Raw genomic sequence first — 24,688 nt, forward strand, 5'->3', positions numbered from 1 at the left:
GCATGCCGCATCTGATGTCATTGCACTTAGTGGAAAATTAAAATATTTACAGCCCTGCATCGGGTTGGGTACCCGCGCGTTACCCGCAAAAAAAAGCAGGTTGCGGGTCTCATTTAAATTTCTTATCTTATGTAATACTGTCTATATTTTACTCCTTTTAAAGTTTTACAAAACATGTTTCTGTCCCGGCCACTTTTGATGACGTCACTTCCGGTTTGAAGCAACATCACTTCCTGTTTGATGGTGGTTGGCGGGTTGTGGGTTGGGTTGTGGATAAGGTAGTTGCTGGTCCGTGTCGGGTAGTGGATCAAGGTGGGTAAATATGCGGGTTGCGGGGTCGGGTCTTTGTCTTAGAAATTGGTCCAGCGCAGGACTCTATTTAAAGGCACCTACTCCTGTTTCTCACTGATTTACTAAGGTCTATTGTGAGATAGTTCTTAGGCGTGCTCATAGTCTGGTCTTTTGTTCTTGACCCTTGCATGTCCCTGACCTCTGATGATTCGCTGCCTGTACTAACCTTTGCCTGTTACTGACTATTCTTCCGGATCCTATCTTTGTGCTACATTTACTGATTGTTTTCCTTTACTGTGTCCTTGACTACACTTTTGGTTCCTGATTCCGTCTGATTGGTATTGACCCTGACACACGTTCTTGTTCCCTTGCCTTCCCCGCCTTGGTTCTCTCACTTTAAAGAAGTAGAACTAAAGCTTCAAAACAAAAGAAGTAGCTAGAAAAGCTGTACATGTTTTGAGCTTCTGTACCAGCTCAAGGCAACCACAGCCCTTCAGCAGGAAAGATCTGTGTCTCCAAAGATGCCCCAGTAGCTCCCCGTCTTCTTTTCTTCTGATTCACTGCACATGCTCTGTGCTGCTGTCACTTACTGAGTTTAGGGACCCACTCACAATATACAGTACACATAGAATAGAAATGTCACAATATAAGGCTGATTAGTAATTAATACAGATAATTACTACATGGCAGCACAGAAACCAGTGCAACTAGCATCATAATTTAATAATCAGCCCTGTAGCATCATCTTATATTACTGACAATCCTCATTTTCTGCTTTACAATAACTTACGATGCCCCCTAAGCTTAGTTTCTCAACAGCTGCTCAGAGCCCACTGAGCATGTGAGTGTCACAGACACTTTCCAAGATGGTGACCCCCTGTGATAAATTTGAAGTCCTGGATCATTGCTGCAATCGAGAAGCTGCAATTTCAGGCTGGTGCAATAAGTTCATTATATAAAACATGGCATTTTTAGCCATATTAATTTTTAGGGTTTAGTTCTCCTTTAAGACCTGGAGGCATCCAAGTAGCGAAAGGCTCCTCCTGACATGAAAGGCGGCTGTTATAGGCAGAAGCGTGAGACGTGACCGGAACCTTGGTGTTTATTCTGGGTTTGGGATACTGGATGTAACAGTCCCATTATTTCTGAGATGCCCAAATGATCTTATGTACAAGTCAACAGTGTTTTACTTATGTTCCACCAAGTTATGTACCTGTGAGCACAGGAAATTTTAGAGTGGTCAGATGTATTTATGCAGAAAATTCAGCTCTTGCTTGTACTTATCAACTGCTCTATTCCCACAGTTTTCTATAGAATGCACATAAAAATAATCTCCATTCTGATGCCCCACAAGTACTTAAAATGAATGGTGAGTCATTGTTCATCTTAGGTGATTAACTATGGAGAGAAAATTCAAAACGCTAACCTAGGAGGTCCTGCTATGTGAATCTATATAAATACACTGAAAAGCACATGCCAAATAAAAGTCATCCTTTAATTGGTGGTTTTTCTTTACATTAACATTTAGAGGAAAATTTAATAAAATTAGCAAAGAGCAAAATTAACGAATAAAAAATCCCCTGTCGTAATATTCTTCGTTAGGCATTTATTACATTGTGAATCTTAATTGAGCATTATTAACAATTAGGAGCAGATTTACCAAAGGTCAAAGTGAATTTTCGAATTAAAAAACGTTGAATTTCTAAGTAATTTTTGGGTACTTCAACCATCGAATAGGCCAAATTCGACTTTGATTCGAATTGAAAAACCTTCGAAAAATTCGACCACTCGAAAATCAAAGTACTGTCTCTTTAAAAAACTTTGACTTCGACACTTCGCCGCCTTAAACCTTCCCGAATTGCTGTTTAGCTATGAGGGACCTCCTAGAACCTATCTGAGGCTTTTGGGCAAGTTTTGAAAAGTCAAAGTTTTTTTTGGAAAAATCCAAGGGTTAAATCGTTCGATCGTACAACTTTACTTCAATCGTACTTCGATCGAATACGGCTGTTTCCGCTTGAAAAAATACTTTGACTATCAAAGTACTCAAATTCGATGGTCGAATTTCAAAGTTTTTTTACTTCGAAATTCGATCCTTGATAAATATGCCCCTTAAGGGCAGATTTATCAAAGGTAAAGGTGAATTTTCTATTGAAAAAAAAAATCGAATTTCAAGCTATTTTTTGTGTACTAGGTTATAGTACAAATTCAAACATTGAAATTTATCATTTGCCGTCTCTTTAAAAATTCAACTTCGACCATTCGCCATCTAAAACCTGTCAACTTGCTGTTTTAGCCTATGGGGGACCTCCTAGAACTGGAGTCAGTTGGTGAACTTTGAAAAAACAACGTTTTTTTTTTAGGAAAACTTTGAATCTAATTCTATCGAATGCGCTATTCCTTCGATTCGTACGTTTCGAATTCGGACTAATACAGACCTATTCAATCGAAAACAGACCTATTCGACCAAAAAAAAACTTTGACTTCATTTTCGGTTGGTCTTTTTGAATTTCGAGTTTTTTCAATTCGAAATTTGACCCTTGATAAATATGCCCCTAGGTCTGTTGTTATGTTAAATATTTTGTTTGCAAAAAATGGTTTACGATTGCTTAAATTTTATCACATACACTGTGAACGTTCCCGAAAAGCATTTTAGTCACAAACTTTGAGTAGAAGTGTTTGAGGTCTTTAATCAATCACAAATGATGCAAACATGGGCATTAACATCCGCAAAGGTGTTTGTGAGCGTTTTTTTGCTCTAAAACATATTACATTACCCCATTAGTCTGTTATAGAATGGCTAATTCTAAGTAGCTTTTCAATTTAATTTCCAGACTTTTATTCAAATCAATGCATGGTTACTAGGTTAATTTGGATCCTAGCAACCTGATTGCTGAAATTGCCAATTGGATTGCTGCTGAATAAAAAGCTATATAACTTAAAAAGCATGAACAATAAAAAAATGAAAACCAATTGCAAATTGTCTTGGAATCACATCACGCTAAAAGGTGATTTAAAGATGAACACCCCCTTTAAAAATACAGTATTTCTGTATGTGCTCAGGATATCGCATGGGATATCACCTGGAATTTGACAGTGCTTTCTTGGTGATGGGGATAGCACATGGTCTTACTTTTGGATGCCCCAGGCTAGGGCGCACCAAAGGTGCAAGGAAGTCATTACTTTCTGCTTAAAGGATAAGTAAAGCTACGGAGGCATTTTATTGTCAATAGATTAGCCACAATTGTGCAAGATAGAATGCTTGCTAGTGTTTTACCATACCTGAGTAAAAAGTTGAAGAAGTTCTCTGTTTGTTTAGAATAGCAGCTGCCATATTAGCTTGGTGTAACATCTCTTCTTGCCTGAGTCTCTCCCTGCTCACTTATAGCTCTGGGCTCAGATTACAGCAGAGAAGGGAGGGGGGGAAGAGGAGCAAACTGAGCATGCTCACACCCGGGGCAAGGTGGTTTAAGCTGAAGGCAGAAAGTCTGATACAGAAGCCCATGTGTACACAATAGAAGGAAAGAAGTACTTTATTCACTATATAATGCAAGCCCAATGCCATCTTTGATAATAAGACCCAGACAGGCATTAGATGTGGCTTTGCAATTTTTTACAAACAAATATGTTGCTGCAAAATATGTTGGCGCTATCTAAATACATGTTAATAATAATGTTAATAATAAGTCATGTTTGCTTTTAGGTACAATGCAAATGTTATGAAAAGAACGAAGCTCCTTCCCTCTTCTGAATGAGTGAATATCTCCATCTAGTGCCCATTGGAGAGACATCAGGCTTGTAACTGCATCTGCATGGACAGGATTTTATCTGCATGATTATAAAATGCACCCCTTAATTACATCTATACAATGACAGCTTACAAATTATTTCTACTGAATATGTTTAAACGGAACTCCGTCTTCCAAACCAAAATTTGATAACGAGGCCCACATAACACAGAAACTCCTAATATATCCATCTCAATAGCCAGTTTTACTTTTACTTTTTTTCTGATCACGCCTTCCAATGATGTCACTTCTGGTTTACAATGGCAGCACTTCCTTTTTTCTGTTCATGACTACTTCCAATGATGTCACTTCTGGTTTACCATGACAGCACTTCCTGTTTCTTGATGGTCAGCGGGTCGCAGATCGGTTTGCGGATAAGATACTTTTGGGTCGGGTAGCGGGTCCGAGCGGGTAAGTATGCAGGTCCGGGTTGGGGGTCATGGGTCAGGTTTAGCAAATTGGTTCCATGCAGGACTCTACCATACAGGGTTGGACTAAGATGTGCAAGGCCCACTGGGGCTGCTACCCCAGGGGCCGCCCACAACCTTCAGAAGGTTTTGCACGACTCAGCCCAAACCCGTCTGACTTGCTGGTAAATCTGTAGGTCCCAAGGGTATTGGACATCACTAACTGCCAGCTCCTTCCCCCCTTCCATACCTTGGGGCTGCAGGGGAGCAACATCACAGGAAGGGCAACGGCAAAAGCAAAGCAGGTGGGGATCAGTCTGAGCTGATGATCTGAGACCAACCCTGGCTGTCGATTCTGGTCAGTTGTATACAAGCGTGCAGCATAAATCAGAGAGCTGGCTTTTGGCATGCAAGTTATTTCACTCCCCATAAAAAGTTTCCTGGTGCAAATCAAACCCTTTGCTTTGATACATTTCTCCATAAATTTCAGAAATTAGAATCTGTGAGTGTAAATTCATAGCGTTAGATTCTTGATGCCTAGCTAGCGATCATTGTATTAAACCCTTTAAAATTATAGACAAGTGTAATTAAAAGATTGTAAAAAGCATTACCCTTCAATCTAGTTTCTTTACCAATTTGTAACATGGCGACGATCCATTGTGCAGCACTCGATTTCTCCTCCCTGGCTATCTCCTATAAGGAAGGCAGGGAGGAGAAATTGAGCGCCGCGCGAATGGATCGCCTTTCTGAAGCGGAGTTTCGGTAGGTTATTTCTTAATAAAGACTTAGAAATTTAAAAGTTTAAAAAAAAAACCTGATGTTACTGGTCCTTTAATTATATAGCAGAAAAAAATTCAATTAGCGGTTGTTATTGCTGGTCACACCCCTAGGACTTTTTTTTTAATATTCTGTTATGGAATGAGTTTTTCCACAGGCAGCAGAAAGTTTCCTGAGATTTTCTTCCTATGAAGAGAGATTTATTGGTCCAGTTTCCATTTAACAAACTAAAATCTGCTAGAAGTCTGTAATTTGAGCACCTCCTCACAATGGCCGAAATCCAGCAACTTCATTTGGAAATCATTTGCTGCATTTATAATTCCTAAAAGTGTTGGCATTAATCCCATAAACCAACAAAGGAAGGAAAAATGTTCTCATGCAGCTCAGAAACACTAGATACTTGCTCCTCTAAGCTGCTACGTTTCACGGAGGCTGATAGTGCTGTGTAACTTGCTGGCTCTATATAAATAAATGAAGATGATTGTCTATTCGTGAGCAATATGACTTCATGTAGAAAATGTGAGTGAACAAAGTAGTGCTGGATCCTGGATAGACTCCGTAAAAGCTCATGGTTATAGTGGGTATGAGATATACAGTACATACAAAGTATAATGCAAGTTTTTAAGGCAGTTTGGTTACAAAAATTTCCCTTTTACATATTAACATATTTCAACCTGCTTGAAACCCTTAAAAGGTTACAAATGTGATCCCTAGGACTGTTAAACCTGGCTCACTTTTAATCATTTCAGCGCCCACTCATTTTCCAGAAATGGATTCATACCTCCCAACTGTCCCTTTTTCGGAGGGACAGTCCCTCTTTTGACAGCTCAACCCGCAGTCCCTCATTTGTACTGGAAAGTCCCTCTTTTCTCTGCACTGAACAACCAGAAAAAGAAACAAAGTTTCTCACTTAATTGGCTTTTAGCAGAGAGCCCAGAACAGCTAACAGGTGCAAATAGGATACTTTGTAACAATTTTAAGACACAAAAACACAGTTTAGATAAGGAGAAATATTTTCAAACTTTCATAACCTGCCAAATTTTGTAAAACAAACATGGTAATTAGGGGGTGTGGCCACAGAAAGAGGTGTGGTCAAAAAAATTGCTGCGCTACATGCGGAAAAAATTTTTTTGTCCCTCTTTTTACTTCCAAAATGTTGGGAGGTATGGATTTACCGATTGTAAAGCAGTTTTTTTCGACAGTGTGAGGGGTTACCTAGGAAAGCTATATACAGGTATGGGACTTATTATCTAGAATGCTTGGGACCTGTGGTTTTCCCAGATAAGAGGTCTTTTCATAATTTGGATCTCCATAGCTATGTCTACTTAAAATTAATTTAAGCAGGATTGGGAGTAGGCAACAGGGAAGGTATGTGTGTCGCCTCCAAGCTTTGCTGCCTAGTCACTTGCCTCTTCTGCCTACCGTTAGTTCCGCCACTGACAGTACGAACCAATAGTAAAGCATTAGATTAACCTACTCCTTCCTCCCTTTTTTTTCTGTCCTACCTAAGGACAGTATTATTGGTTTGGTTTGTTGTTTTTTCCATCAATGGATTTGGGTCTTTAGTGGCTCACTATGTGCAGAGAGTCAGAACAATTGGTTGTCCATGAAGATAAGAAAGAATTTCTGGCGTCTACCACTAACCCATCCTGAAGAGTGAAGAGTGCATCTTTTTTCGCATTGAAGCCAAAGAAACTTTGAGATGACATGGGCAGGAGCAGGAACTAAACACTAAGATGTGTACATAGGGTACCCCTCTCATATTTGATTGGATGTGCTTTGATGATTTCAGCAATGCCGATTTTAAATCAGTAGGTTAAAAAAGCAAATGGCATTCTACGCTTGAGCTCAGAAGTTTTTGAAATTCTGAATCCACTATTTTGGATTTGGTCAAACCCCCGAATCCTTCGCAAAAGATTCTGCCGAATACCGAACTGAATCCTAGTTTGCATATTCAAATTAGGGGTGGAAAGGGGAAAAATGTTTTACTTCCTTGTTTTGTGACAAAAAGTCAAGCGATTTCCCTCCCTCCCCTAATTTGCAAATGCTAATTCTGATTCAGCCGAATCCCTCTGCCCGGACAAACCTGTTGCCATGTTTAAATTCAAGTTATGATCATAACTTTGTAACTAAAAACCCCTGTTTTGTAGATAAATTCATTTGCTTAGATATTGGATTACTTATAAAATAGGGGGCCAGGGAATGTGCATTGATCAATCCCCCTTCTTTCTCGATAGGTTTGTAGTTCATTTGGCAAGATCAGTTGCACTTCCATTATATTTAAATATATTTTTACTTACCCTTGGAGTGCTCCCACAACCCTCCTTTTTTGAATTTTGTATTGTAGCAGAGTTATTCTGCCGGAAGTCTATCAGTTATGCTGCAGGCCAAGTTTCCATGTGGTTGTTGCACCCCCACACCTATCCCTTTAAATTGTGGCCCCATGCCTTTAAAAATAGGTGTTGGTTTGGGCAGTCTCTATCTCTCTCTTACTCTTAAAAGCCGCAAGCAAGGGAGGATTAATCCTGTAAAACCAATGCTGCGCTCTAGGCAATCACTCTCTTTTAAAACCTAACGGCGGGGGAGGACAAAACCCTCTGAGTGAAACCAATGCCCAGGTCAGGAGACATTTAACCCAAGAAATACTACCATGCAGGGAGGTGCCAGCCTTTGAATACTATGACCGGAGGTAAATAATTAAGGACCGCCATATGGGGTTTACCTTGACGTGGTATGGTGGCTTACCAATTTTATGATCATAACTTAGTAACTAAAAATCCCTGTTTTTGTAAATACATGCATCTGTATAGATTACTTATGTGACAGGGGACCAGGGAATGTGCATTGATCAATCCCCTTTCTTTTTTAAATTCAATGCTGGCCAGCGCTAATCTGGTTGGTTGCGTTCCGTGCCTATATATGATGTCAGTATTCACCGGACACAATCTTATAAGACTGCCTGGGGCTTGCCACATGCAGAAAGGCATGAGTCGTCATCGGAAGAGGACATCACTGCCAGGAAGGAAGAAACAGCCGCCACTGCCGACCGCCCAACTTTAAATGTAAGTTCCACTAAATGCAAGTTCCACTGAACACAATCTTCTTTTATTAACCCCCACCCCATTTAACAATGTCTTCAAGTTTAGAGGGACACAGTTATGATTTTTATAGTGTAGTTTTTATTTCCAAATTACACTGTTAACACTGCAAATAATTCACTCTACCATATAAAATGTTATTCTGTTTAAATTGTTTTTGTAAAATTGGTGTGTAGGCAGCCAACTCAGGTCATTTTGCCTGATCCTGTGCTTTTAGAAAGAGCCATCACCTCAGGATGGAACTGCTTTCAGGCAGGCTATTGTTTCTCCTTCTCAATGTAACTTAAGGAGTCACAGTGGGACATGTATTTTTACTACTGAGTGCTATTTTCATATGTACCAAGAAGCTGTTATCTTGTGTATCGACTGCTGGTGGGGGGGGGTGATATCACTCCAACTTGCAGTGCAGCAATAAAGACAAAAGTTTATCAGAGCACACGTCACATGACAGATGCACCTGGGAAACTGACAATATGTCTAGCCCCATGTCAGATTTCAAAATTATATCTGAAAAATAACAGATTTCAGTGCAGATTTCTGTCAAAATGGCCCAGCGGGATACTAGTAAAAGTCCTGGTGGGCCTAGGTGTCAGTGGGCCCTCATGCTGCTAAACATTTGGCCTATTTCATGGGCATTCCCTATTTCAATGAGAACAAAGAGGCTAAATAGAAGGAAAAATAGAGTATAGTATGTAAAGAAAAGAGACTAGGAGAATAGTGGTTGAGTGAGGAGAGGGTGAAAAATAGTACTAAGAGTGGGCCCCTGGTCAAAAGTTTTTGGGTAGGCCCCTGGTGTCCCAGTCCGAGCTGCACTATAAACTGTTGTGTTTTGAAGAAAATATGTTTTCCCATGACACAATCCCTATTACAATGTATTATAATACTATAATAGGACAACACAAATTAATAAATCATCCCTAAACTCCCCTGTTTGTAATGTTTCTGTTCTTCTGTTTTTCAGCACTTCTAATCGGTCTGGGCTGTTTCTGCTTTTATATATAGCCAGTTTTCATAAATTAAATACTTTAAATATGATTTGAAGTTGTTTATTTTGCCTTGCTAAGGCTTCTGAACATCCAACAACTGCGCTATCTAGAACACAGTGGGGCTCATTTATTACCTGTGGGCACATTTTTCGAGTAACTCATGGCAAACATTCAAATGTTTGTTTTCTTTATTTTTGATGCAGTAGGCTGGACATATCTGTTGGAACAAATGAAATCGAATGTCTGATATAATGCAACATCTTGCTATGCCTGCTGTATTAATAGTGTATTGTACTGAGGGAAGTAAAAATGATGCCCAGAATTGTGAATTTCCAAGCTATAAATAGCTATATAAGGATATAATAGCATGAGCTATGCAAGGAAGTGCATTAAAGTGTTTTTGGCTTCCTGCCTATAATAATCAATCATGAATGCCTTAATAAAGCCTAATAATGGTGTATGTTGGCAAGAATTGCTTGGGAAGTTAGCTGGCAATAGTGTGAATTAGGGCACGGTTTAATACCCAACTGGAGCTCAGAAGAATGTAAGGAGTATGATCTGGCATGGCACAGAGGCTTAATGCCAATGGTGTGTTGCAATTATAAGCAATTGCATGAGTAGAATAAATGCAATAATGCAATAAGGGAACAGGAAAAGAAGTGACGCTTATGTCTAGACCAAAAGAAATAAGCCTTGGTTCATAAATACCTGTATGATAGCACATAAATGATATATAAAGATCTGGGAAATCCAAAAGGTCTATAAAAAAGCTTTAGAACTGTACTAAAACTGTCGGATACTCAAGTTTGTTTGATTCTCCCGTCTGCGTGACATGTGTCATTACCATCCTTTGGTGGAGTTTGGTTGGATTGTGTATTATGCATTATATGTAAAATGCTTGAATCCATTGCACATTTCTAAGGTTGAGAAGGTTGACAAGGGACTAGGAACAATGTACTTCCATGAATCTTGTACTAAAAAAGTCAGTACTTGTAGAGCAGTTTCATCTCACCCTGACTAATTAGGCCTCATTTGCAAAGCTGATATCAGCAAAGTGCAAACAAAAGGCTGCAATTGGCCATCCCTTTTCTACGTTTCTCAAGAATCAATAAACTACATTACAGTTTACATTGTGGCATTTCTGGAGGTGGGGTGATGGCGTGTATGCCATGTTTGTTTTTTCAAGCTTTCCTTCTCCTTTCCAGGGCATGGGGAAATTTCTAGACACAGGAGCTGGGAAGGGTTGGCAGAAGAGGCCAGTTCAATGGTGGATGGAGCAAAAACACATACCTCTTCTATATATCGCCTAGCCCATAGCCTGGGACCTTGTTCCTCCTTCATTTAACTCAGTCCCCTTGGCAGCGTTCATTCATGCAGAGAAGGGTGATTGACATAGGCTGGATGGCCCAACCATGGGTCATATATATGTATAAGAGAGAAACATAAATAGACATAAGTAACTTGGCACAGTATTGCTTTAAATACAAACAGATGAAATAATGATGAAAAGGACAAGGGGTGAAAGGACAGTGCCAAATGGTGAGTCCAACCCATCTGTATAATTTTTTCAAGGACCCCAAAACAGTGCGCTCTACAGTGTACCCCAGAAAGTGGAACCCAATAGAGCTTTAATTCTAAAATTAGTCCTGTAATGAATGCTATTAATGCTATTATGCTGCCCCTAAGGGTGTGATATATATATATATATATATATATATATATATATAATATATATATATATATATGTAGCTAGAGTTCAAAGGGTGGGCATCCATTATTCATTCTATATGGAATTCTAAAGGAAAGAAACATAAATACATTAAGTATAACAAAGCTAATACACTAACAGCATAGAGAATGTATAGAATACAGACCATAGAATCTGTAAGTGAATATAGAACTATGTACCTGGCCCTGTGCTGCAATGGTTTCTTCCAGCCTGTGCCCAGGTGATGATGTCATGCAGTGGCACAGGGCATGAGACCTCAACCGTTGGAAAGTGACTGTTGCTGAGGTGACTTTGAGAGAGAGAGAGGAGAGGAGAGAGATTTGTGCGATTTGAGAGAGAAAATGAGGCGGATTTATCCAAATTTTGGCATTTCGGACCCCGGACCTTCACAGAAGAAAAGAAGAACAGGAAGCGAGGAGAATGAAGATGGAAAGAAGAAGAGAGCGAGGAGTTTGGAGGAGCAGAGGTTACCAGATGAGAGCTGCAGGGAGGAGAAACGGAGAAGGGAGGAGATTAATGAAGGTAAAGGAAAAAATTGCTTTTGGATGAAGGAATGGCCCATGTGATTGTGAGCTGCACATAATTTATTGGGGCAATCACTGTTTAGAGCTTAGCTACTAACATAGGCCCTAAATTGCTCAAGTGCAGATGGCAATGGCAACTAATCATCAAGCAGCTTGAAACAGTGTATTTCAGCTTGAAATGACTAGAGTAACCTGATTAGGGGTAATTGCACTGGTACTATTAACACGTATCCCCACATGTAATTAAAGACACCAAGTTTGCCCAAGGGCACTAACCCATATGAGCCAAGCAGTTGACCAGTAAATGCTACCTGCTGATTACTTGCTATAGGTTATTAGACCTGTGCCCATTTAAATTTATAATCCCATATGTTTATATATCAACCCCCATAAGGGGGTCTCCTTCTTGTTATATTTAGAGAATCTGCCTGTGCATTATTTAAATTGAATACATAATTCACTAAATTGCAAAAAGGTGCAGCCCACATAATTTCCAACGATTTCCAACAGTCAATAATTTACCAGTACAATTGCTGTGTAGGGCTTGGTTACTTATATAGATGCAAAATTGCATCTATGGTTAGTAACTCAAAACAACTAATCAGATTTTTGCTGACAAGGTAACAAGTTAATGGTTGTTATTGGTACCTAGATCTGCCCCTTTTATTGCAAAACCCCACCATATAATGTTATAGTAACTGTATCAGCTTGTAAAAATACACCCTAATTTGAGACCCTCAGATTAAGGTAATGCAATTTTGGCCCATGACATCTAATAGTATAATGGCCACTAATGAATAGCACCCCTACATCATTATCATTTTACCATTATAGTATTTTTCTACTCTCTTTCCTCAGTTACATTATTGTTTATGTATAGTTTTATATCAGTGGGGTGCTGTTACAATATATGAGCCACGGGTCATAGTTTACCATGTATTTTGACCTTCTGGTGCTTTTGAAAATCATCTAATAACGCAATGAACTGCTTCTAAAGAATCATAGTAGGATTATATTAACTATATACAGGTATGGGATCTGTTATCCAGAAACCCATTATCCAGAATGCTCCAAATTACAGAAAGGCCACCTCCCATAGACTCCATTTTATCCAAATAATCAATTTTTTTTAAAATGATTTCCTTTTTCTCTGTAATAATAAAACAGTACCTTGTACTTGATCCCAAATAAGATAAAATTGATCATTATTGCCGACAAAACCAGCCTATTGGGTTTATTATCCATTATCCGGAAAACCCCAGGTCCTGAACAATCTGGATAATAGATCCAATACCTGTATTATTACATGTCCTGTAAATAATATCTCTTTTCTTCACCAGGAGGAGCCAACACCGTGAGACCAGCTCAGTCTTCAAGGCTTGACCCGCTCAGTGCCTCCAGCTACGACTTCTTCTCTGTGCTGGGAACAGGAGGATTTGGCAAAGTGAGTGACTGGTTTCCATTAGGCACAGCTTTTTTTTGTAGGTTCTAAATCCTAAATGTGGTAGGACGTTATAGGAATTAGTGTTCTGCAGACTATTTCCAATAATGAGACAGATTCACTTCAATGAAGAAAAAGTTATTTTTTGGTATATCACTTGAAAACATATATACGAGATTCAGTTAGACAAGAGAAAAGGATTCTCCTAGTTCAACTTCAGTTTTGTACCTTAGCATTCAATAGAGTTTTCTTGTTATAAATAATGAGACAAGTTTATCTGAATTGAATTGAAATTCGCTAAATTCAATCTGGCCCAAAGTACAAAACAAAATGCTAAACTAAATAATATATCCAACTACATGTCAATGTTTTTCCCATGTTAGTGCTCTAAATTCAGTATATATTGACTCTTTTCTTGCCTTTCTCAGGTAATGCTGGCCAAGTTGAAAGACAGGCGGCCATATGTGGCTCTCAAGTCCATCAGAAAATCAGAGACAGACTACGAGAGCATTGTCACCGAGGCACAAGTCCTAAACATCTCAAGGGACTGTGAATTTCTTTGCCGAGGCTATGCCGCTTTTCAAACCCAGGTACAACATTGACTCAGTATAGCCATTTTTTCGGCCCACATTGGGGCCTTTATCAAGGATAAGTGCAAGTGGTTGTGTGAATACTTATACAAAAAAAGTGGGCATACAGATTACATCATTACCAATCAATGCAAATAAACAATCGTGGTTACATATTCAATTAGTGATTGCATGTCTTTTTAAAATTGTGCCACAAGATATCTCTATTTTCACATTTCTTTTTATGTGCTGTGTAATCTATGCTGTGCAACCTTGTGTTCGGAATATCCTTCCCAATTTATGTAGTTGTGAGTATATTATTACACATAAAAAAGTAAAAAAGTAAAGTGTCTTACAAAGATTGTAGATTAAAAACTCTTGATAATCTGTTTACTTTGTCCCAGTACAGCAGAACTACAATCAACATCTAAAAAGAAAAATAAATCATACCAATGATAGATGTTGATTGTAGTCATCTGTACGCCCACTTTTTTTGTATTTAAGTATTCACACAACCCCTTGCACTTATCTTTGATAAAGGCCCCAATGTGGGCCAAACGTTGGACACGTGAGCGATGATTCAATAAAATACACTTTGATTGAACTATTTGGAGTGCGGGTCCATTCTGAAGATTTCTTTCCCTAACGAAGGCTTCTGTGCGGAGCCGAAATGTTGGATCACCAATAAATCTCCACTTTCATTTGAATTTTTGACTTGATGTATTTCCTTGGAGTGCTGTCAATCCCTGCATTTTGTCTACATACTTCTCAGACTAGCACCCAGGTTTCTGCATACTAATGGTTGTGCATTCCATTCTGTAATTCATTTCCAACGTTTCGGTCCTCTCTGGGACCTTTTTCAAGGATAAATGACATGTGTGCAAGTGAATACTTAAATCCCTCTCAAATTGGCGCCAAGTATGACGTCATGACTTAGAAAAAACCATTACAGGCAATTTAAACATTTGTACAAATGTGAAGGTAATAGTAATACATAATTTTCACCACCGTTGTTTGTACAGATTTTTAAAAAAATATGTGAAAACCATTGGAAGCACAAGTATGAATAAAATCTAAATATTTTCACGGAAACTGGAGTGCGGGTCCTTTGGAACCTTGTATTAAATATTTGACCCTGCACCCGAACAAATTCTGAGACTGGCTGAGATAGAAATTGCACGTGGTACCGGCACTCACAGGGTTTGCATGAAAAATCAATCGTTCAATATGGTTAAATAATAAAATAAGGTTTATTGAATCCGACGTTTCTGTTCCCCACAGGAACCTTTCTCAAGGGCAAAACTTGTTGTTTGAACGATTGATTTTTCATGCAAACCCTGTGAGTGCCGGTACCACGTGCAATTTCTATCTGAGCCAGTCCTCTACACTATCTGAGCGTCCTCTGCACTCAACCCACTATCAATATATTTAAGACAGAGACATTTTGTGCATACTGCTACTGAAAAATGCCTTACCCTTTAAACAAAACAGGGATTGTTTGTCCATATATTGCAATATATTTAAGCTGGCCAACTACGTGAAAGTCATCCCACATCTGGCCAGTCCTACACTCAAATTGCATCTGATTCATTAAGAATTCAATTCTATTGCTTCATTATACATTTTACAAAGGGACTAAATTTTACCTGCTGGTTGAGTGCAGAGGACTCTTGTATTTGTCCATATGCATTTTGTGATCACAGCCTTATTGCACCCCGCCTAATGGTTTTAAAAATTAGTGGTGAGCACAACTTTTCCTTGTTTCTTATAATATATATATATATATATATATATATATATATATATATATATATATATATTTTTTTTTTTTTATATATATTTATATTTTTTATATATATATATTTTTTTTATTGATAAAATCCAGCAGACTCCTTACCCAATCCTATTTGTTTTTATATATCTGTGTACTAACTTAAATGTATGTGTTATTTGTCTGTGTCACCAGCGGCATGCCTTTTCGTAATGGAGTTCCTGAGCGGGGGAAGCCTGGCAGACGAGCTGAAAAGACACGACAGACTAGACATGGACAGAGTCCTGTAAGTAGCACATTTTGAAAATGGTACTAGTATAATATCACCAAGAAATACTTTTTAATACTTTTAACTTGGCTAATAACCATTAATGAGACAGCACTTTTTATTACATTATCCCATATATTTGCTCCTTTTTCACTCCATAAAGCACATTTAGTAACACTGGGCAAATGTGCACCTGGTAGTTACCCAGAGCAACTGAATAGTGAGGGTTGAACAATAAAAGCAAACATTTAATTGGTTTCCATGGGTTACTTTGGGTTTGTAGATAAATACGCCCTGTGTTTGAGTGCGCTATCTTGTTAAGAACCCAAGGCACATATAGCTGTGTTTTTTATCCATATCATTACTAACGCTCTCCTTATAGAGCGATCAGAAAACTCACATTGTAAGAAGGATGGAATAATAACATATGTACATTTAGGAAGCATCATATTCAAATTTAATAGTCAATTATTTTACCATTATCTGAAATGAATAGGCACATATTATAGACTCATCTTTATGGAGTTAACCATTATTTCTTTGTTTAAAAGGTTCCATTCTGCAGAGATGGTATGTGGCCTGCAATTCCTGCACAGCAAGGGGATCATCCATCGGTCAGTATCGATTTCTTCATCTCTGTAACTTTCTACAGCAGAGGCCGCACACATGTTTCTCTACAGATCATCAGCCCTTGTCTTCTTCTGTGTAACTCCTTTATTCCTCTATATTACAGAGACATCAAACCCCGTAACATCTTATTGGATCACCAAGGCCCACATCAGAATCTCAGACTTCGGCTTGGCTGTACAAAACGTCTACAAAGGTGATACCATCACAGGCCGAGCCGGAACTACATCATACATGGCCCCAGAGGTAAGACATGGAATTACAATACATTTACAGAAGAAACCAAGTAAAGGAGAATATGGCAAGACAACAGAGCTGTATTTAGCTGATGATGACATATATACCAACATATAGACAAATACAAGAGTCCTCTGCACTCAACCCATTATCAATATATTTGAGACATGTGCATACAGCTACTAAAAAATGCCTTACCCTTAAAAACAAAACAGGGATTGTTTGTCCATATATTGCAAGATATTTAAGCTGGCCAACTACGTCCAAGTCATCCCTTATCTGGCCAGTCCTACACTCAACTTGCATCTGATTCATTAAGAATGATATTGCATTATTATACATCTTACTAAGTTTTACCTGCAACTTACTAGCTGCTTTCAAAGTAAACTCCCAAACTCTGTTGCCCTTTTATTAGACACCAGTGGGATCACCTGACTATAGCTGGGAAGGGTGGGAGCTACAACATGGAGCTGGTCACTGCTCCTGTATAAACTATAACAAACAAGGGAAAGTTGTGCTCATCACTAATTTTAAAACCATTAGGCGGGGGTGCAATGAGACTGTGACCACAAAATACATATAGACAATACAAGAGTCCTCTGTACTCACACCAATTATCAATATATTTAAGACATTGAGACATTTTGTGCCCCTGCCTAATGTTTATATATACCAACATGTTATACAAATAGGCATATTTGCCTTTATCAATAGAAAAATATCAACCCGCATATGTAGTACAAGGCACTCGACCGGGTCTGTAACCCATAGCAACCGAAGAAATATTTGGCTTTTAGTGCTTTCTGCTGATTGGTTGCTAATGGTAACTAGACTTTTTTTTAATATCATATAACTTTACAATGATAAATGATATTACTAATTTAGTTTTACACCACCCATGTTGTGCCAGGCATCTCCCATACTGCATGTGACAATACAGTTGTTTCTACTCATACCCCGCTGATTGGGTCACATGCATTTCTCATTACACACAATGGTCAGCTAAATCTATTGAATTCTGTTGTTAACATAATCCCAGTAAAGATACACAGAGGATGCCATGCTGCTCCTAAACTATAACTTTCTTTTCAAGATTCTGCAAGAAAAACCTTACAATGCAGCAGTCGACTGGTGGTCCTGTGGCATCACCATCTGCAAAATAGCCTCCGGAGAGAAACCCTTTTTACAGGTTTACCAAACAGGAGTTCATTGATTCGATCATCAACGATGAGCCTGAAATACCAAAGTGGCTGGATGATGATTTAATACATCTGCTGAAAAAGGTGGGTAGCAACAGAGGGACAGAGATATAGGGGCAGTTTTACTAAAGGGTGAAGTGACTAACGTTAGCGAAAAATTCGGCCAGCGTGATGTCATTTCGTTACTTGGCCGATTTACTAACGGACGGCAGGTGTAACTTCACTAGCGAAGGAGATAGACTATCAGTAATTCACTCCCTTATGCCTGGGCAAAGTTGCGCGCCTGGCGAAGGGACGTAACTAAGCAAATTCATTAATATGCGGATTTTACTGAACGTTACCTCTTGTGCCTGCCTTTTGCCACCTCAGACCAGGTGAAGTACAATGGAGTATATAGGACTTCCTCAAAAAATAGTTGAAAATGTTCCCAAAATTTTTTCAGGGTGATAGGCTGCGATAGATCGTACATTTTTTCTGGGGTACCGCCCTCCCCCCTTATATTTCCTAACATATGCCACATAAACTATACAATGGAATCATGTATAGGCCAATATAACAATTCTATTTTATTTTATTAAGGTTTCCCGGGCTTGTGTAGTGTAATGTATCGGCTGCAGCATATATGTCATTCAACTTTTATTTATTCCAACAATAGTATTGTAACACAAATATTTTTTTTATTTTACTGCATTGCCTTAGTTAAAACCTTTTATCGCCTTTGCATTCTTATAGGGGTTATACAATAACATGAATGAGCTACAAAGAGTTTCATGTTACATTCTGAAACCACACGTTCTATAATGTATCATAAAAACCTATTTGAATAATTAACTTGCAAACCTATGAATCATTTGCCAGTAATTTCATTGATGGGTATTTTAGAGAGTATAAAATCAGTGGTATTAAAATAATTGCTCTTTGAACCTTTAGCTCCTCAAAAAGAAGCCGAGGCGACGGCTCGGGGCCCAGAGGGAGACATCAGGTGCCACCCCGTTCTTTGAGCCCATCGAGCTGGGTGGTGCTGGAAGAAGAAGGAGCGAGCCCGCCTTCCAGCACGCAAAGTAAGTACAAGATTTGTGACAGATGAATGTGAAAGCAGTGGGTTCATTTGTGGAAGTTATTTATTTAAATATTAAACACATTAGTCACCATATTTACACACACATGATATCTATACACATATGGAGATGTCTCTCAGAAAGCATCATTTTGCACTTCCATGTCTAAAGGCTGGAATAGTTTTATTGTATCTTTATTGTATATGATATGAAATACATGGCAACTGAAACACAAACCTGCTCTTTTTACACACTAAACCATCTAACCACACTAAACACAACACAAATACTGTGACTATTCTCTTGCTCCTAATAGATATTTTGTATCATTTTAACAAAATTATTTTTAAACCTTTCACAACAGCCATCAGCAAAGCTCTTCCAGGCCATATGATGGGAATCTGTCATTCCTCGGGGTCCCAGGAGAATGAAGCCACATCAAGGGAAAATAATCCATCGTTTCTGGCCTTTCATCCTAAATTCCCTCCTGGCTGGAGTAAGTATGTATGAAAGTGAGTAATCCGGCCAGTTAAATAACATGCTCGTTTCATCAAGCATAAAGTACATAAAAATCAGAGGACAGTGGGTATATCTGTAGGCTTCAATATCAGCTCCACCTGCTGCACAAAGGCTGTACCCATCATTTATTCTGCATTTCCTGGGCAACAACAACTCCACCTTCACCCTGAGATAAGATCCTTCAGAGCATGGGATTCCTTGGTAAAATCAGGTTTTGGAATCCTGAGTGGGCAGTGGCTCATCTGGTAAGTATTAGGTGGGTATCTATATGTGTGTGAATTGTGTGAGTGAACGTGAGATATGAAAAGGATAAGGGTGTAACAGAAGGCAAACAGAGTCTAAGATCACAGCCTGTTTGTCTTCCTGGCACATGCATGTCTATAGACCCCAATACCCTGTTAGTTTTGGTATATAGTTCTAATAGTTCCCATAGTTTGTGTAGTAAATCAAGGGCAAGGGTTTTTCCCAATCTGAAGTAAGGATGGGGTTTTTTTTTACGCTTGTCCTTTTTAAGTTGTTGTTGTTAAACGAGCAAGGGTGGGACGTGCATAGACACGTGCAGTTAAAACCTCGTTTGTTGGTCTTTGTTTGTCACGTTTGTCCTGTTGTGTGAGGCGTTAACACCCGGCGTGCCGGTAACAAGGTTGAAGCTTGACGTGGCGTTACTGCTCACATGTAGAAACATGTGCTAATTCAACCAGTGGTGTGTGACTGTGATGTGTTGTTTCATTCATGTACAGACTCCCTCTTTATAGTCACTGTTGCACTCACAAAATATCACTCTTGCATTCAGCTAAACTGTCTCTATGGCACATCAGCACACTCCCATGCACTCTCACTCTCACACTGATTCTTACAGTTCCTCTCTGCACTCAAGCTCTTAGTACATTGACACACACCCCTTTTACATTCACAGTCATTCTCACTTACTCATACTCATGGCCACACATCTTCACTCCTGTGCAAACACTCATTCATTGACACAACCTTTTCATGTCAGTGTATGGGAATGTCTGGGACTTAATACAGACCAATTTGTTACATACCTGGCAGTGATTATAATCTCCTCTTCAATGAGAAAACACACTGGCCTGCTCTACAATCCTAGAAATCTCTGTGTCACCATCTTGACTTCTCTCCTAGTGCCCTTGTAGCTGCCCTGGGCCATGTACCTGCAAAATAAAGTAAAAAAATAATTTTTCCTCTAGTAAGTACATTATAAAAGGAAACAATACATTGTAATAATGGGTAGAGACGGTTTGCTCTACATAAGCACATCAATCTTGTATTTTAAACCCTCTGCAATTCTGTTTTCTGACCGTATTCTGAATGCCAACTGCCCAATGAATTAGTGATTAGCCAGATGCAACACCAGTTGGGCTGTTAGGGCTCATGCTGACAGTCAGCCACATACACTATCTACACTTTGTTACTTTTCTTCCTTACCAGTTCACACGTATATTAAAAGATACATTTTATTTTTCATCCCCATGATCCTGACGACGGCTTTTTGTGAGCCGAAACGGGTTGATACACCATGCATGAATAAAAACTTTTTGATATATGCTTGATGATCGTGACTGTGAGTGCTTTTGTGGACTGATATATATATATATATATATATATATACATACACACACACACACACATTAAATGCCCAGGATTTGGAGTACAAATAGTACAAGATGTCTGCCCCAAGGACCTCTAGGTTTAACTTGAGATTACCAGTGAGCCAACTAGGAACGAACTTTTCAGGGAATTATTTGAGATTTAGACCATTTTAGAAGTAAATTCAGCCATAAATATTTAGATGTTCCTATTAGCTATAAAAACGATATTTATAGCCATATTCTCTTTTAGGCTTCAAACCCTGTATTCTATATAGTGACTTTACTGTACCCGCTGTATCAGCAGTCTTAAAACAGCAATGATTCAGCCCTTCAAGATTGTGCACAGCAGCTCCCCAACCTGGATCTTGTTAGGCCATTGTTCCAAATGGGGAGAAATGCAATAGCAGAACATAAATACCTAAAGGAACAAGAGTAAACTAGAGAGTTGAAACTGGTGTTTTGTGCTAAATCTAAAAACGAAATATACTATAAACATACTATTTATCTTTTCTACATGACAGAGGTTTGCATTTTTTTAATTTCCTTTATGTTTAACAGAAAAATATTTAGTGTGGTGCAGGTAAAAACGAAGAAAAGGGGCATCTGCCACCTGTGGAAAGAAAGGAATGTTATAAACAAATTGCTCATACGTGGGATATTTCAGCAAAGTTCAAAAGTGAACTACAAAAGTAGTTTGGATTATATTCTTATGTTCAAAATGGTGTTGCTTTTCTTGCACCAGAATGTAATGTAAATGTTCAGCTTTATAAGTATATGTTTATTGGGTAATTAATGCTAAAATGTATGCAAGTATAATATAACATTCCTGATATATTAAATCATTTAACCGTGTGCTGTGTTCTTGTTGCGGCCATCACTTAACCAAACAAGCATACTTAAAATTAAATAGGAAAGAAACGCTAACAAGTCATTCTTAAATTCCAACATCTGTCCCTAGGTTTCACCTTAACTTGAGTTAGGCCTTCCTAGACTTAAGGGGCATATTCTAAACCTTTATTTTGTCTTTGCCCAAATGATGCCAGTCCTGGTTAATATATGATCAGGCTTATTCAGACTGGAGAATCTTATCAGCTATGAACTGCAGTGAGTAAGGGATGGGGTCAGTGGTTCAATGGGTTTATATAAGTCCACTAACTGATCTTAATGAGCCCATTCAGTCTGGTCATTTAGTCACTAGATAAAAATTTCTAATTTTATATAGTGACTCACTAAAATGCCATTTTCCCTTATATGGGACCTACTCTATTTAATCTTAAAGAGGATGTTCACTTTTAAATTAACTTTTAGTATTATGTAGAGAGTGATATTCTGAGACAATTTGCTATTGGGTTTCATTTTTTATTATTTTTGTTTTTTGAGTTTTTTTAGCTTTTTATTCAGCAGTTCTCCAGTTTGTAATTTCAGCAATCTGGTTGCTAGGGCCCTAATTGCCCTAGCAACCATGCACTGATTTGAATAAGGGACTGGAATAAGGGAGGCCTGAATAGAAAGATGAGTAATATAAAGTAGCAATAACAATACATGTGTAGCCTTACAGAGCATTTGGTTTTTAGATGGGGTCAGTGATCCCTATTTGAAAGCTGGAAAGAGTCCAAAGAACAAGCAAATAATTCCAAAACTATAAAATATAAATAAGGAAGATCAATTGTAAAGTTGCTAAAAGTTACCTTATGGTGAATCCAGAAACGGGCCAAGGTAGTTTGGCACCCTAGGCAAGGGTTCTGATCAGCACCCCCTCCCCTGCCAATGCAGAAGCAAACAATGAGCCCAGCCATACTGCTGCTGCCCATGCCCACGCCCACCTGTACCTGTACCAGCCAAGCAGCCATAAATATTTCCAATTTCCCAGGCCCAAGCCCCCCATGATCTGTACCTTTGCCAGCAAGCGTCAGTCAGGGTCAGAGGAGTAATAAAAGAGCCCAGGCCCAGCAACAGCAGGACAGGTTTTTAGTGCGAGATTCTCCATCTAGCGCACACAGGTCCTCTCTGCTACTGCTGCTCGATCCATTGCAATGATGTGACTGACGCCCAATGTATGGACGCGTCATGCACCGCAGCCTACTGCGCATGTGCATCGGCGCGTCATCATGGAAGGCTCCAAGTTAGGCTCCAGGGCAGGGGAGCGCCTTCACAATTTAAATTGGCTGAAACAAACCCCAGAGGGGGTTGGGGCATGCGATTTTAATTTTGAAACAGCAGCATGTCATTAATAAATAAATAATATAAATAATAACAAACAAACTGATGGGTAAAACTGAAAAAAATAAATTTCCCTGAGAAGTGCGCCCCCCAGTGATTGCGCCCTAGGTGGTTGCCTACTCCTTGGCCCGACCCTGGGTGAATCACCCTTTAAATACTGTACAGCTATTTTGAACTGACAAATGGAAATATCCTTGCCTTACCTGATCTCATCTTTAAGCGGTAGTTCACCTTAAAGTTAATTTTAAGTAGTTATAAACAATAAAAACAAAATGACTTTACAAAAAATAAAAGTGTGGTTTAATTTATACATACGACTGTGGATGCCTCTGAAACTCCGCGTGCGGTTTCGACGAGAGACATTTGCAGTGAGGTCGAGCTTTTCTGATACTGAAACTGTGAAGGAGATGATGTCCTGATCAGAAACATCCACAATTGCATGTAGAAACTAAAGTATTAATTACGGTAGTTTTTAAAGTAAGAACATCTGTTTCCAACAACCCTATAAACAAGTACGGTATCTCTTTGTTAAGATAACTACTTCATAGTATAATATGGCACTTACTTAAATTAATTTCTAGATAGAAATGTTATATTTTAACTCAACAAATGTTGGTGCCTGCTGGAGATATTTGCCCTCCTAGATACAGGTATGGGAGCTGTTATCCAGAAAGCTCATCTCCCATAGACTCGATTTTATCCAAATAATCCAAATGTAAAAATGATAGTAAGACAGTACCTTGTACTGGAGTCCTGCAAGCAATTTGTTAAACCAGAACTGTAACTGGACCCTCAACCCGCTTTGACCCACTACCCGACCCGCAAGTACCTTATCCGCAACCCAATCCGCTGATCATCAAGAAACAGGAAGTGATGTCATTGTAAACCAGAAGTGACATCATTAGAAGTAGCCGTGATCAGAGAAAAATGAGTAAAACAGAAAGTGCTCAGAAAAAAATGAGTAAAACTCGATATTGAGAAGACCCGCGACCTGTCCCGCAAACCCGAAGAACCGCCGCTGTACTACAGGAAGCCAGGTTTAGACTGAGATTCAAAATGTTCTCGGACATTTAAATAACAATCCGGTCAAACCCCCCTCCAATAAATGGTGAACATCTATGGCATCCAACAGCAGCTCCTTTGGCTCCTTGAAAAGCATCTTGGAAGAGATTTAGGAAGAACAATTATTTGCCAATATTTTAGGAATCATGGCTGAAAGGCTAATAAAAAAAATGACCTAAATCCTGGACCACAAACATAGCCTTGAACTGAACTGATTGTTTCACAATGGCCCAATAAGGAGCCCATCAACAGTCCAATGCTATCTTCTCCCAACAGGGTTTTAAAACCTGCCCTGATTTTCATTCTCAGTCACACATTGATCTGGCTGGTATGGTATCCGTTATTTGCAACCCCTTATCCAGAAGACTCTGAATTACAGGAAGGTGATCTTCTATAGACTCAATGTAATTAAAGTTGTAAATATGATTTCATTTTTCTCTGCATAACGAAACAGTACTTTGTACTTGAGCCTAACTAAGGTATCATTAAAACTTTTCTGGAGGTAAATAA

The 24,688-nt window shown here is 38.8% G+C and overlaps 1 protein-coding gene and 1 pseudogene across 1 annotated transcript in view; both read right to left on the minus strand.

The window, feature by feature from the left end:
• hectd2.S (HECT domain containing E3 ubiquitin protein ligase 2 S homeolog) overlaps nt 1–24,688 on the minus strand; it is a 196,683-nt gene that overhangs the window by 80,937 nt on the left and 91,058 nt on the right. The gene's annotated exons all lie outside the window — the stretch shown is intronic.
• The window catches only part of LOC121396234, a 45,926-nt pseudogene continuing 41,560 nt past the window's right edge, over nt 20,323–24,688 (minus strand).

Source organism: Xenopus laevis, chromosome 7S, assembly GCF_017654675.1.
Source record: "Xenopus laevis strain J_2021 chromosome 7S, Xenopus_laevis_v10.1, whole genome shotgun sequence".
Taxonomy (NCBI): domain Eukaryota; kingdom Metazoa; phylum Chordata; class Amphibia; order Anura; family Pipidae; genus Xenopus; species Xenopus laevis.